Genomic DNA, 15,503 nt, shown 5'->3' with positions numbered 1-15,503 from the left:
ATTGTCATCTTTGTTGTAAAAATATTAATAATTTTATTTAACTGAAAATTTCATGCAAGAAATGGAGATTGCCTTAGAGAAGCCTTGATATTTAAATAAGCAGATTAGAAGAAACTAAGTCTGTATCTGCATAAAATAAACATCTCTGCTGTCAGTTTACTCTATCTGCCTCATTTTCCAGATTTTATCTTGTATGTAACTGGCTTTCTCCCCACCCCCATTCCCACCCTCCATTTTTGAGCTGCAAGTCCTCCCGCAAGGGGGCTTTGAAGTATAAACAAATGGTAATTGTCTTTGATCCCATCTTCATCTCTCTTTCTTCCCCCTCCAGACTCCTCTTACGCATTAAGTATCATAACATTCACAGGATGGGCCTGTGAACCATCTGCCGTTACAGAGAGAACAGTTGAGAAGAAATCATGTGTAGATTAGAGGCGGTCTCCTTCTGTCTCTTAAACAAGCACTTCGCGGAATCTTACTGTAGTATAAATGAGAGAGGTAAACTCAATGTCTGGGTCATTCAAGTTGCATAAAATTAGCATCGTGTGGTTGAGCAGTTCCCCTGAAGGGACCAGGAAGAGCATCTTTCCATGAATAGCTTAGTGGAATCTTTAAAATGGAATGGAGAAGAGCAGGGCAGAAAGCTAAAGACAGTGACATAAAATGTTTGTACAAAATCTGTTTTACATGACCATACCCTTGCTTTGTGAAAAAGTCATTCATTCATTCATTCAATACATGCACAAACAGCATGTCCTGTGCGGGCAGTGGCAGGTGTGTGAGGAAGTCGATCAAAAGCATGGTTCCTATGGAAGCTCACAGTCTCCTGGAGAGGAGACTAGTGAAAAAACAACAGTGCACAATAACTAAAACGACCATCTTTGTACCTGACATATCTCAGTCAGAATCCAGGCCTAGGAAACTCACTAACTGTGTGACCTTGGGCTTAAATTTTTTTGAGGCTTTAATTCACCATTTGTAATATGTGGATAACAACATCTATCCCTAAGGAGTTTCTATCAGGATTAAATACAATAGCAACCTCAGGAATTGCATTCAATAGGCACTTAATAGTGCCTTAATGTGACTTAAATACAAAGGTATGGCCAACGGACCATGGTAATTCAGAAAAGACATTCAACAAGAAAAGTCATCCCAAAGAGAGGATATTTGAACTGGATTTTGAGGAAAATGTAGGCAGATAAGGCAGAGAGGCAACTGCAGACAGAGATGAGCATGCACAAAATCTGAGAAGTATGAAACTACAACAAATTTGGGTCAATGTTGGAAAGAAGGCATGTGACAAAGATGAAAAGTCACCAGGGAAAGGCGGCTGATTAGATGTCCTGAGGCTTCATATAGGGTCATGGTCCATAAAATAGCCCTTAGGCTGAGTAAGCCTAGGAACTTGATTTATGTCAGTGTTCTGTGATAGGCTAAGCTCTTCAGAGAGACTCACAGTAGCCCAACTCCTGATAGACTGATATATAACCAGAAAGCCTGTGTAACTTTCCACTGACAAATCTGACAGTAAGGATGGGGTGCTTACATCAGCATATCTGCACCTTGTGCCCCTGTACACAGTGCACAGAAGATGGCTTTGCAGCTAAGACAAGCTGAGGCACATTTCTCCCTAATAAGTAGAGTCTAAATGGGATGTCTAAGTGGTGATGGAGGTGTCACCAAGGCCAAAGGATGCCTTCCTGAATCTGCCATGCTGACCAACGACTGCCCCTTCTGAATGAAAATAATCCTACTTTCTTGAGACTGTCAACCCATTTATTTAGATCATGGGTTTGTCTCGCTTCCATCTGGGAGCCAATCAGTACCAGGCAGACGACCCTGTGTGCCTTTTCTCTAAGCCTTCAGCTCTCTTGTTTGTTACTGTATCCACACTTCCTAGAACAGTGCCTATCCACACTGGCACTCAGCAAATACTGCTTAAAGAATGAATGAGTTACTGGGCTCACTCTATTCTGATTCTATACTTAAACCTTCAGAAGGCTGTCTTTTGGCTAACTGGGGTGGCCTCACTCTTAGCCTCTTCCTTCATGCACCACCTACAACCTGGCAGGCCAAGAATTTAGAGAATATGGGGTCCTGGTGGAAGTCTTGGCAGGGAGAAAGTTGGGGTATACAGAGTCTTGTATTTTAAGCCAAGGAATGATAATCAGAGGCCTAAACTTTTTATACCTTCTTGATCGTCATAGAAAAAACTACCTTCTCCCCTGCCGCCCACCATGTTAGGTAATTCTAGCTTCTGTAATAGATAAACCCTGAATTTCAGAGTTGTAACACTACAAAGATGGATTCTCACTCACTCATGATCCAGGGTGGGTGTTTGGTGGGTATTTTCCATGTGGTGATTCAGGGATCCAAGATCTTTCCATCTAGGGCTCTGCCACCCTTGAGAGTAGTCAGTCATTCTTTACACGTGGTCCTCAGTCCAGCAGCATCAATCACATGGGGAACATGTGAGAAATGCAAATTTCAGGGCCCCATCTCAGGAATAAGGTACTGAATCAGAAACTCTGGGGGTGCGGCCCAGCCAACTGCATATTAACAAGGCCTCCAGGAGATATTGATAAATACTGAAAATAAAGAACCACCTTGCTAAGGAGGGCGGTATAATTTTAGTGACTTGAGCTGGAATTTGTTCCAAAGAAAGAACATTACTACGAGAAATTAGATGCAGTAGGAATGGTAATGGCACCATGATTCAACAAACATTTTTTTGAGTTCCTACAACATGCCAGACCCCCTGGTAGGCACAACAGACACACTGATGATCAAGAGGGTGATCTATTACTATTTTACTTCAGATATTTTGGATGAAATAGGCTTTTATTGGCTTCCCTGGGTACTTAGACTGGTACCCAATTAATTTCAGTTCAGGCAATTAATAGATGTTTATCAAACGAAAATGAATGATAAGTGAATCATTTTACCCTCTTGGGATCTGATTTCTAACCTTGGAAAAGAGGGAACTGGACTTCCAAATTAATCCCTTGGGCTCCTTCCAGATGTATAAATCTCTAATGTTTAGAAGGAACCTTCCCTGGTGGGTAGCCTTCTTGGCTCTTCCTGTTGCACACAGTCACAGAAAATGTTTAAAAGAATATTCTGGAGCAAAGGCCCATCCTGCAAATAGAGAGGGGATTTCTTAGGTCAGGAAAATAATGATAAGGATTACAATGGTAACTGTAACCAAAGTTAATAAGTAGTGAGCACTGATCAAGAGGCAGCATTTTACGTGTGTTACTGATCAGAATCCTCCCAACCTCTAGGGTAGTTACTATTGTTTACCCAGAGTAGAGAAAAAGTTACCCAGATTGATAACTTCAACAAACTGGCCAAAGTCACACATTGAGTAAGTGGGGAAATTGGGATTCAAGCTCTTTGTGTGTTTCTGAAGCCTGTGTGCCTAACTTCTAGCTTAGACAGTGAAGCCAACTTTAAGCTTATGAAAACAGAAGTAAACCCTTAGGCTACGGTGGGGAGGGACTGGATCAGAGAGAGACGAATGTACTTCATTAAAGTTTCTGTGACATACTGATAGCAGATGTGTGGGGTGGGGAGACAGAGGCCCTTTGGGAAAGATTCACAGGAAGGAGGGAGCTTCTCTGTCAGACAGAGCAAAGCCCGGGCATTTCTGTGCCTGGGTCCTGGCAGAGGCCCTGCCTACAGACTGCAATGCTTTGGACAAATCAATTAACCTTTAAAGAGCTTTACAAGCACACGGCCTATAAAATGAGGGTGATACGTTTAATGACTGTCTTGCACGGTCATTATGAGGGGCCAATGAAAAAAGATACAGTGCACATAAAACCGGTAACTGTGGAAAGCCTTCTTAGACAGTAGAGCAGTGTTACAGACTTAACACAAGGCCACGGACACTGTCAAGGTGGATTGGAAAAGGAGATCCTTGAGTTGGGCTTGAAAATTCATACAAATTCCACGGACAGGTGAGAAAAGTACAGTCATCGCAGCGAGGGACCGACATGTGCAGAGATGGGGAGGCCTGTAGCAACACAGTGTGTCTGGCAAATAGTAATTGACTTGCTGGAGTGGGAATATGAGATGCGGCTGGGGATGAGCAGAAAATATAGAGAGAGACGCGGCCTAGGGATGTTTCTGATATTTTCCCAAAGAATGAAAAATCGGTGCATTTATATTGAAATGAAAGCAATATATTGCTGAAGCATAAACGAGAAAATGTTTTGTGCAAGTCCTCTGCGAGCTCCAGAACACCGATCCAAACGTTAGTTATCGCTTTTGCTACCGGTGTTGTCAAGTTACAGCAAGCCAGGCCCAGCCATCCTTAAAAGATTGCGTGTAATTGCAAATCGTCACAGGAAATGCAGGAAGGAAAAAAAAAAAAAGCAAACCCCATCCAAGGGGAGGAGGGAAGGCATCTCAACCAAATTGAGGATGATTTATTACCATGAGTAATCAATAGTAGTAGGTCCACATCAATTTTATATCTAATTTAAAATTTTGAGGTCTCAATGTGCTCATTAAAGAATATAATGGATTTACATATTTTAATTATGTTTTATGGATTGTGAACATAATGTAATTAAGAGACTTTTCAGGAGGCGTGATGAATGAACAGGGTGGCCCAACATATGGCAGGAGACGCCACACCGGGTGAACTCGGGTGAGAGCAGTCCAGCCCCACGGCTGGCGGCTCAGGCCAGAGCATGAGGACCATATTCACGGTGACGGGAGCCTAACGATGCTGCAGGACAGGGGTGAGGAGAGGGGGGCAGAGGAGCAGGAGGCCAAGCGCTGTTATCTGGGAGAGTTGTGTGTGCCCGCTGAGGCTGAACAGCCCTTCTCTTCTGCCTCTCTGCCCCTCCCACCTCTGCCTCTCCTCACCTCCTCCTCCATTGCTGCCTTAGTTGAAAACCCCATAAACTCTTTTATCTTACTTTTAAAAATGACTTAAAAAAAAAAAAAAAACCCAAGCCAGCAAAAAACCCATGTAGTATAGAACACCACCATCTTAACCATTTTTAAGTGTACGGTTCGCAGTGTTAAGTATTAAGTATATTCACATTGTTGTGTCACAGATCTCCGGAATGCTTTTCATCTTGCAAAACTGAAACTCTGTACCCATTAAACAACTAATCTTCATTCTCTCCTCCCCGATAGCCCGTGGCACCCACCCTTCTATGTTCTTTGTCTACAAACATTACTACTCCAGGTGCCTCACATGAGGGGAATTATTCAGCATTTGTCTTTTCTTGTGTGAATGGCTTATTTCAGCATTATGGCCTCAAGGTTCATCCATGTTGTAGCAGGTAACAGGAATCCTTCCCTTTTTAAGGCTGAATAACACTAGTATATATGCCACATTTTCTCTGTCCATTCACCGTTTGATGGAGTTTTGACAGCCCTATTAACTCTTCTCTGCATGGTTCTGAAGCCTCTCAAGTGACCCTCCCAGCCCCAACCTCAGGATTCCTTAGGCTCACCTCAGCTTCACAGAGGGCCCTTTCTAGAATGACCAGGACATTCTCCTGTTTAAAGTCTATCGATTGCTGGACGTTTGTCATTCCTTCACGTGGTTGTTGCTGCCCTCAACATCCGGCTCCTTTTCCTTGCAGATCTGGCCCCTGTTCAGCTGTGCAGTCCACCTGTGCAGGTGTCCAGGCCACCTCTACCCGACGACATTCACCATTTTCAACCACACTTGCACCTTCAGCCCTTCGCACATCCGATGTCCGTACCAGAACGTCTGAGTCCACTGCTTGTGACGCCCTTCTGGATCCACCTTCCTCTAGGCCATCTCTTAACCAAACAAAGAGTCTAGGACAGGGGTTGGTTGACTATGGCAAATGGGCCAGTCTGGCCCTCTGCCTGTTGTTACAAAGTTTCCATGGGACAAAACCATGCCCCTTGTGGACGCAGTGTCTGTGGCTGCTTTCCCACCACAATCCAAAGCTCCTTCAAGAAATCATTTCCCAGCCCCTGCTCCAGGTCATCTCTTGTGTTCAAATGCATCTTGGCTAATTCCTAGCTGTGACCTTGGGTAAGTCAACATTTCTGAAAGGGGATCGTACTGATAATTATTTACAGCTTTTATTATTATTGTTGTTGCTACCAATTTCCAGCTTTATTATGAAGACTGAGCTAATACATATAAAGTCCTTGGCACACTGTTGGCACAGGATGGCTGTTTAAGGCAACAAGTGTGTCTATTTGGCTTGTCAAACAGACACAGCATGATCCCAACCAGTAGCTGCAGCCCAGACTTCTCTTCCCTTGAAGTCAGTGTGGCAAGTATAGAGAGTGTGGGCTCCGGTATGGAAAAAATTAGGGTCCAAATTCCAGATCACATCTATTTTTAATGTAAACTGGGGACTTTGATTTTTCTTATCTGCCAAATGAGGAAAAATATTACCTGGTCTTCCGGTTTAGCGTGGGGATTGAAAGCAGCAGGGATTTGAATGGTCACTTACAGATTAAAAGCATGCTGCCCACAACAGCAGAAAGCAGATGCCCAGAAGAGGCCAGTCTGCCTTTCTCCCTCCTCCAGTCTGCCTTCTAAGGCAGAAATTCACAACTCACAGCTCTGATAGCTTGCTTTGCTCAAATAACTTCACAGCACCCTTCCGCCTACAGAATGCGTCCTGGATGGGCTTAAGAGCTGATGCTCCCAGGAGTGTTCCCTCCACTTCTCTGTGTCCTTGGGCGTCTCACTGTTCCTTCTGTCTGGGAATCATCCAATCACTGTCAGAGTGACCTGCAGGCATCCCTTTCCTTTCTTCCCAATCACGACTGGCCTCTAGGGGGAGCTCTAGACCTCATCATTCCTGCCGGCAGGTCAAAGGCAACGACTGTCACTGAGTCAAGGAACAGATACTCAGTAAATGTTTGCTGGATGAAAGGAGAGAAGCAAGGAGGGATGGATGTCAGGGAAGAGGGGAAAGCTTGGCTTCTGAAGGCTTTTTCTCGGCTACAAGGTTACGTTTTAGGGATTCTCTCTTCTTTGCTTCATGCTTTTGGCCCTGGGGACCCTAATTTGAACATGTTCTTTAACTCGGAGGCAAAAAGCACTGTCCTTCCTGCCCCCACCCTCATTAGAACATTAGGTGCCAACGAAAGTGAGAGTCAAAGGCAGAGAACAGCCTGGCAGGCGTGGGTGCTTGGGCCAGCCACTCTAGCCCCTGTGCAGAAACAGCCCCAGCCCAGGAACATTTTCCCTCATTTACTTTGCCTCAGATCATCCTCAGCATCAGAGGCCTTGAGAATCGAAATTGAAGTCTTACAGGAAGGAGCCCAAGTTGGCCACTCAGCCTTGGGTCTTTGCTCAACTGGGGCAAAAGCATCCTGTAGCATGGAAGTTGTAGGATCCAATTTATCCGGCGGCTATGCTGGTGTTTGAGACTGTAAGTTCTGAGTAGAAATAAAGTGTTTTATAGCCTGAAATTTTCCTGTGTGTTCTGAGGATGACTTAAGCCATGGTTCATGGTTGGTTGAAGACTTTGTGTACAGATTCTTAGCTCACTCGTATTTTTTGTTCTGTTTCTCTATCTTGAAAGCAAACAGAAGGCTGGTTCTGTGGAGGAAGGATTAGCTCACTGTCACGAGGGCTTCAGGGAAATGGGTCAAGTCAGAACTGAGCTCTGAGTGTGAAGGAGGCATATGCCAAGTGGATGGTGTGGGAGAATTATCCCGCCACGTGGGCATAGTATGTACACAGGGGCAGGGTTGCGACAAAGCCCAGGACAGTGATGTGTTGAAGGCAGAGACGATTGACTCTTGGGTCTAAAGGAGGAGTCTGGGAGATCAAGCTAGAATTGGGTTTCACATAATGGTGAGGCTGGTATCCATCCTTTCAACAAGTATGTTTTGAGCATCTACCACGTATAATATGCAAGGGGCCATGTGAACAAGCAGGCTTATTCTTTGCCTCCGAGGAGTGTGAATTCTACCACACAATCTAGAGGTGACTGCATCCACCCAAGGGCAGTGGGAGTTATTAGAGAAAATGTCAGGCAAAATGCTTATATGATCAGAACTGTGTTTCAGAAACCCTGCTGACATTGGTGTAGACGATGGATGGAGGAGGTTAGAGATTCAGACTTGGGAGTCACGAGAGAATTGCTCCAAGCAGGGTGAGGAAGAGGAGCTGGAAAAGGTGATGTGAGAAATAGCACTAGGGGGTGGGGGGGCAGGACTGAGAGTCTGTGCTGGGGACACTGCAAGGAAGGGGGCCTCAAGGAAGGAGTGGTGAAAGCTAACAAAGTCCAAGGAGAGATCTGATCTAGATACGAGTAGAAAGGACATTGGTGGCTGAGATGGTGACCATGTCATTGCTCTTGGTGGGGTGAAGACCTTACTTGACACAGGTTGAGGAAGCAGTGGAGAAGAGAGGACAACAGAAACATTGGAAACTGTATCTTCGAGAAGTTAGGTAATGAAGAGAGGGAGGTGGAGGATAGTGGCTGGAGGGACAAGGGGTAAAGGTAGAATTTGTTAATGGAAAGTGGCTTGCCTTCCTGTTGAGTCCTTTGCAGTGTCACCAGGTGAGAATGATGTTGATCGAAACTTTTGTTTTCTTGGGGAGGTCGGCTCCAGTGCCAGCAATGACCAGTGGGGCAGGATTCTGAGCAGGCATCGTGCACTCCTGTCTGTCTAAAGTGTGATGGTATGTGGCAAGGGTATCTGTGAGCACTGAAATATCTGGGGTGTGGAGTACTCTCTCTGAAAAAAAAATACTTATTATGCAGAAGAATGGCCTTTTTGGCTAATGGAAATCGGTACAGATGGAAAGCCTGTTTCTTGACTTTTGTGGTCATCCAAGTCTCTGCCCCGTACCATGTGACAGCGGGCCAGCTCCTTGCTCTCTCGGAATCTCAATGTCCTTATTTAGAAAACAGCAACAATATGTCATTACAGGGATGTTTTGGAGACACATTCTGCGCCATTAATTTTCTTGGAATCCAGCATGGTGAGGCACTCAGTAAACGTTAGCCCTCTCCTCCCCACATCCTTACTGGCATTTGATTGCCATGCATTTGATTACTTTGGCCTGAGCCAACTCCCTTAACAAATGTTTCCACCTTAGATTAAAATTAATTCAAAGACAGGGACCAGGAACACATCCTGTAAGGGACTAAGAAAATGGCATTAATTTTGTAAATTAATAAATATGCAAATGGCAGCTTTGTACGGAATAGGCTATATAAGCAGGAAGTCAATTATGCTGTAAATTATGCATTGCCATACGGAGCAGATACCCTTGACTTAGCATGCGAGGCAGAGAAGGCTGGAGCAGACCTTGCTGTGATGGCTTCTGAGGACGAGCGGCACGCTCGTCCAACAGCAACCCTGGGTGCTGAGTCACGCAGCTGGTTCCGGAGCAGCAGCGGCTGCCCCGCCATGAGTAGGCTGCTCCCCAGCCCATGCTGAGAATAACCTGGGGAAGACCATCCTACCACCACCAGGAGGATGGGCAACCGTGAACTCACGTGGGACCACCCCGGTGCACTGAGCACTCTGCCCAGAGGTTATAGGATGGGGGGGGGTGCTCTCCTGGGCTTTCAGAGCCTTGGCTAGTGGCACCACAATTCCAACTCCAAGGCAGGTGTGACTGCTTGGGGAAATGTGCGTGGCTGCTGGATTGATCTGTCAATCATTGAGAAGCAAATAGTGTGAGAATCGTCCGGGTGTTCCATGTTGTGCTAAATAGATGCTGGAGGGCGGGGCTTCTCGTGTTGACTATTCAGTGGAATCACCCAGGGAACTATTGAAAAACAGATTCTAGGCTCCACCTCTGAAAGTCCGATGCAGCAAGTCTGGGCTGGGACCCAGAAGTCTGTTTGCAAACTCGCAGGAAATTCCAATGATCAGTCAGGTTGGAGAGGGGGTGATGGCTGCAGAGGGAGTCTCTTCTTGGTCCTGGCCTTTAAGGGTCTTAAATGTAGTTGAGAAGGCAGGGTTGGCCTTCCAGACCCAGTCTGGCCTGTTGTTCTTCTTTGCCTGTGAGCTTAGTAGAGGGGTAGACAGTGCACCCAAAGGAGACATTTCTAACAGCTAGGCAGATCGGGAAGGCTTTCGAGGGCCATCAGCTGGGGGCCACAGGAGACGGAGTTTAGGAGTTACCCCCTGGTGTGGGGACAGGCAGCTGAGAGCTGGACCATGGTTGGTCTGGAATGCCAGGGGAAGATGAGCTTTCTGCCTTCTCCGTTTAGTTTGTTTTTTCTATGGGTATGCTAAATAGTAGTACCTCTCCAGGTGTGACTCAAGACCTGTAGTGCCCAGGTGTGTATAAAGCTGTGTAGAGGTCCTACAGTGATTCTCTGCATCGCTTAGGCCCAGACAGCTCACACAACCAAGAAGAACTTTGAAAAGGGCTTATTTATCTTATATGATGGTGATACCCTGGACAGACCTACGGTCCCAGTGCACTCCTTTTATCTCTCCCTCCTCAGCCTTCTTCTCCAAAGTCCTCTCCCTCGTCCTCTCCCTCACTTCTTCCTGTTCCTCAATCCTCCTGCTGTTTTCAGGATGAGATTCAAGGGCTGGTCTGACAAGAAACGAGACTGGCCCAGCTAGTATCCTCTTTAAAGACCAGGGACACTCAGGACTTTATCACAGTGAGCCTGTTCCATCAATTCAAATGATCTCCAGAGCTGAGCATTCAACCTGGGATGGGCTCTAGGCATTGCCTTGTGGCAGTGGTTCTGTAAGAGCGGGTCAAACCTGGATCTGCTAAGTCTGAAACACCGGGAACGGGGCCTGGGCATCTGCCTTCTCAGCCCTCTGCCCTGGTGCTCTCAAGGGGCCCACCCCTTCACACTTTCTGCACAGTGGAAAACTCCCCAATCTGTGACCCTACGTGGGAAGCAATGTCACCAGGGCTCTTACTTGTGGTTATCAGTCAGCCTCACATTGTTAAAGTCAGGGCGTGGGCCTCACGGTCTTGGTGACGTGTCCCTACATCTGGTGCGTTCCATGCTGCGTGACCTGGGATTTAAGACTTCAAGCCTCAGTTTCTTCACCTGTAAGATGGGAATGATGAGGAAACTGATCTCACCAGGCAGCTGTCAGGGTGAAAGGCAGCTGGCAAGCTGAAAGGCTGAAGGCAGAAGGGGTTGGAGGGGGCCTTTATGCGTTAGTAAGTGTCGCCTTGAGCCAAATCTGCCTCCCTAGAACCTGGGCCAGATCCAGATGCTGGTTCTGTCCTCCAAGCCAACCCTCTTTCATTTAGCATATCCTCTTTGAAGGCTGTGACCCTGCCCGCATCGGCTCACGAGAGCTGGCTGTGTTTGCCACTCCCGCAGGGGTCTCATTTCACAGCTGGGCAAACCCCAGCAGGCACGGCTCACGTCTTTGCAAAGTCACACAGTTACAGAAATGTCTGGGCAGCAGGTGGCAAAATGGTGTTGTTGTCAGAACCACACAGATAATCATGCCTCGCTACTGCTAATTCTCCATCTCATCCAGGCTTCATCATTTGCGAGGGGCTTCCACATCCATGGACTCATTCGGCCCCCCGCCCCGACAGCCCCGTGCGGGGGGATTTACTGCAGAAATACCAGCTCTGCACTCCTGGGAAGCACGTGGCCCTTTTCAAAGCACTTCTGCTCCCGTTGTCTCCCTGGGTCTTCCTCACACCCTCAGGAGACAGAAAGGGCAGGAATTATCAGAGGAAGAAGCCAAGAAACAGAGAGGGCAAGTGCTGGCCCAGATCCCACCGAGACATTGACACATCCAGGCCTCAGACTGAGACAACGGCCCCTTCACGCCTGCGCTGCTCCCTTGACACATCTTTCCTGTCACTCCTCTCCTGAACACGTGGCCCTTTTCGCCTCTCTGGGATGTTAGGATAAAGCTAGCAAACTGTGTGTAAAAACTGTGTGTGGCCAGAGCCACTGCTTTCCCTGAGCTGGGTCACTATGTCTTGGGTCAAGGTCAAGGTCCAGCCACCACCATCACACCTGTGTGCACCTGCTGAGCCTCACAAAGCCCTGGAACATATACTCAGGAACTCCGGAGTAGACAGGACGGTGGCCTGTGGCTCAGGTCCAAGCCCAGGCTGAGCATTCCCCACCCGGTGGAGTGGGGGAGTCTTGGCCATCTGTGGGCTCCCTTCCTTCCGCCTTCTGCTCACTGGCAGATCCTGAGCTGGCTGTCCTAAGCCTGTCTGCCTGTTTGATAACTCCTGCTCAGGCCTTGCCTGGCCTGAAGTTACCTGAGGGAAAGATGAGACCCCAAATCCACGCAGCCTGACGTGCCTCTTGCTTCGCAGAGGGGGCTGCTCAGGCTGGGGACACAGCCAGCAGGGTTGGGCGTGGTTTGTTGGCTCAGGGGATGGGGCTGGGGGTGGGGGTGGGAGGCAAGGGTGCAAGTGGAACCATTGTTTGGGAGGGTCAGCCCGGGAGCACCCTCCCTCCCGCAGTGGAAGGAGCAGGAGGTGGGAGCTTTGGAGACAGAATCCCAGGATGCGTGGGAGACTAGAGGGAGCCAAGTCCTGGGCAGAGACTGAGTCCATCCATGGTTATTACTTCCAGCAAGTGGAAGGGGAGAAGGAAAGGGATCCAGGTGCTGCCCCTGGCTCAGTGCTCTGTCTCCCGCCCCCATTTCAGGCTTCCATCCTTCTGCCTTTGTGAGTACCGTTCTCTCCTTCTTGCATGTGGGTCTGGTTGTGTCCTCTGTAAAGCTGACACCCTGAACGCTGTGTGTGAGGTGATGGGAGGGATGGTGGATTTATGAAGTGTGAGTGACTCCAGGAAAGGGAAGCTCAGATTGGAGCCAAGGTGTGGGCTGTGGGCTGAGGAAAGCAACGGGGCAGGCAGGCATGAGGAAGGCCCAGTAAACCTGGAGTTGGTACATTCATGTCTTTGCAAAGTCCATGAGCTGAGATTGACTTTTCATTTTTTCTTTCTCTTCAGCAAGGCTTCCTCACCTTTAAAAGACTGTTCTTTCCAAGAGGCAACCGTGAAGAGCTAAAGTCCTGGGTGACTATTTTAAAAAGCTGGCTGATCGGCTTCCTGAGTTTGGAACTGCTTTAGAAACTGGTCATTCTTGGGCAACATTGCAGAAAGGAAAAGCTTAGGACTTAGTAGAGCCCGATTCAAGTCTTGGTCCTACTTTTTGTTTAAATTAAGAGACTTTTTAGGGCAGTTTTAGGCTCCCCCCCCCCAAATTGGGCAGAAGGCAGTGAGGTTTCCCACGCACCCTCTGTCCACACACGTGTCCCACCTCCCTCACTAACAGCATCCCACACCACAGTGGGATTTGTTATAACTGATGACCCTTCCCTGATGCACGATTATCACCCAAATTCCACCGTGTACATCAGGATTCACTCTTGGTGTAGTGTCTACCTCTGAAATCTCTAGAATCGAATCCATTTTCTCTGCCTTCTTGGTATGGCCTCAGTCCAGAGCCACATCTTATTCTGCCTGGGCTCTCATAACAGCTTCATGATGTTACGAGATGTCCACGGCCCATTCCTCCCACCATGAGCAGGGATCAAGTTTAGGATCTAGGTGTAGATCTGGGTAGACCCTTAATTGCTTTAACCCCTGTTTGAAGATTCCCATTGCTTTGCCACCACCTATGGGACAGGGTCTGGATGCCCCAGGGGAGCCTTTCCCATCTGGACCCTCCTTGCACGTCCAGCTGTGCCCCCTGACTGCCCCTTGCAGACCTGTACGCTCAGGCCTCACTCCCCACCCCGCTTCCCCATGGTTTAGTGCCTTTCTGCACATCCTGCTCTTCCTGTCTTAATGCTCTGTGCTCTCCTGGAAACTGGAAGGATCCTATTCCTCACCCAAAAGCCAGCTCATCCTTCTTTGCCCTTAGCCTCCAGGTTGCTCTGCACTTTCTAGTATCTGTTACATGACTCTGAGCCAGGGCTGGGGACGCTGCCTGGTTCCTCTTTGCACCCCCAGTGCCGGTATTCAGTCAATGTTGGTTGAACGGATGAACGAGTCTATCAGTGAATCCACGTGACACGTGGGCATCTGAGGATAAAGGCCAGGATCTATTTCCTCCAAAACCAAAATTACAATACTTTGAAATTCCTTGTCTTGTCTTTTCTTCTTAAAGCCCTAAACAATGAAGTTCCAGACAAAAGTCTTGAGGTTTTATTTCAGGCAGGCTTCTGAATGGCAGTAACAAAACACTTCCAAGGACAAAAGGATGTCATCTTAGATCAGTTCTGATCGGTGTTGGGTCCCAGCGTATTATTGCTCCCAGGGGAAGAAGTACATGCCTGCCTGCCTGCGCGCGCGCGCGCGCGTGTGTGTGTGTGTGCTGGGGGAGCATCCGGCAGACAGGCAACCAAAGCTTCCTGCAGGGCCCTAAAGAAGAAATACTGTATCTATACCACGATCAATTTGCTGTACAAACAATTCAGTGCCTCCATCAATCCACTGCATATTCCAGCCAATCGAACCCAAAGCTGGCAGGCATGGGGACACGAAAGGCCACATCACATGGTCTGATTCATCTGGTGACAGTGAGGGTTTTGAATGTCCTACCCGTGACTCACTGACTATAAGTCTTTTCTGTTCTTCCAAAATATTGGGGGGCTGCCTCTGTGAACTTACAGACCTTTATGCCTACATCCTGTCTCCTCTTGTCATTGAAACATTACAGAGCATCGGTCACCATATTTGGCCTCTTTGTGCTTTTCCTTGGAGGTGAGCACTGCAGGAAATTACTCTCAATTAATCAGCCCCTTCACAGCCCAGCATCCTGGCAGGGGTTTGAGACAACATCCCTTCCTTGGGGTTCAGAGCTACTGAAAGTTCTGCTGGGGTTGTAACTGTCCTGCACCTGGTGGTTGGTCTGATCTGGGATTGGGTCTGATCAGGAAGGTTTCTCAGACAGTGTTGAGTAGAGGCGATACTGGATGAAGGGGGAGTGCAGAAGCTTCTGGCTCACCAGGCTGTTCTCAGCATGCCAGGCTCAGATGATGTGGCCAGCCACCAGCCCAACATCCAGAAGACGTGGACCCTGTGATGTCACTCCAACTTGTCACTGACCCATGGGACATGGAGATTGTTACTTTAATAGGCTACACTGTTTGCAGATTTTTGTAGGCTGTGCACAAACTTATTTTGGGAGGCTTCAACCTACAATATATAAAAATGTACCCACATCCCACTGTAAACACACGTACAAATGTATGTCATTAAAGATTGAGTGGGTTGCAGTTGATTAATTTGTCATTTTAAGTTTTGTAAACATTTAATTAGACACATTAACATTTGACTTTCTAGTTTCCTTCTTACATTTTGGAACCAAAGAATCTTTTTCAGGTGCAGCTAAGGGGCTCTACGGGACTTTTTGTCTCCTACAAAGTATTTCAATGAAATATTTCCCAACATAACCATCTACATGGGAGTCTTACATTCGACTCAGCCCTGCTGAACTGCTCCCACTTGGATTAGCTGCACTCTGGACCCGCTGCCCAGATACCTTCTGAGTTCTCCTGTCATCATCACCACGGAGAAAGCATTCACCTCTTCTGTGCT

The sequence above is a fragment of the Camelus ferus genome, chromosome 18 (assembly GCF_009834535.1).
Source record: "Camelus ferus isolate YT-003-E chromosome 18, BCGSAC_Cfer_1.0, whole genome shotgun sequence".
NCBI lineage: Eukaryota > Metazoa > Chordata > Mammalia > Artiodactyla > Camelidae > Camelus > Camelus ferus.
This window is presented reverse-complemented; position numbering follows the sequence as displayed.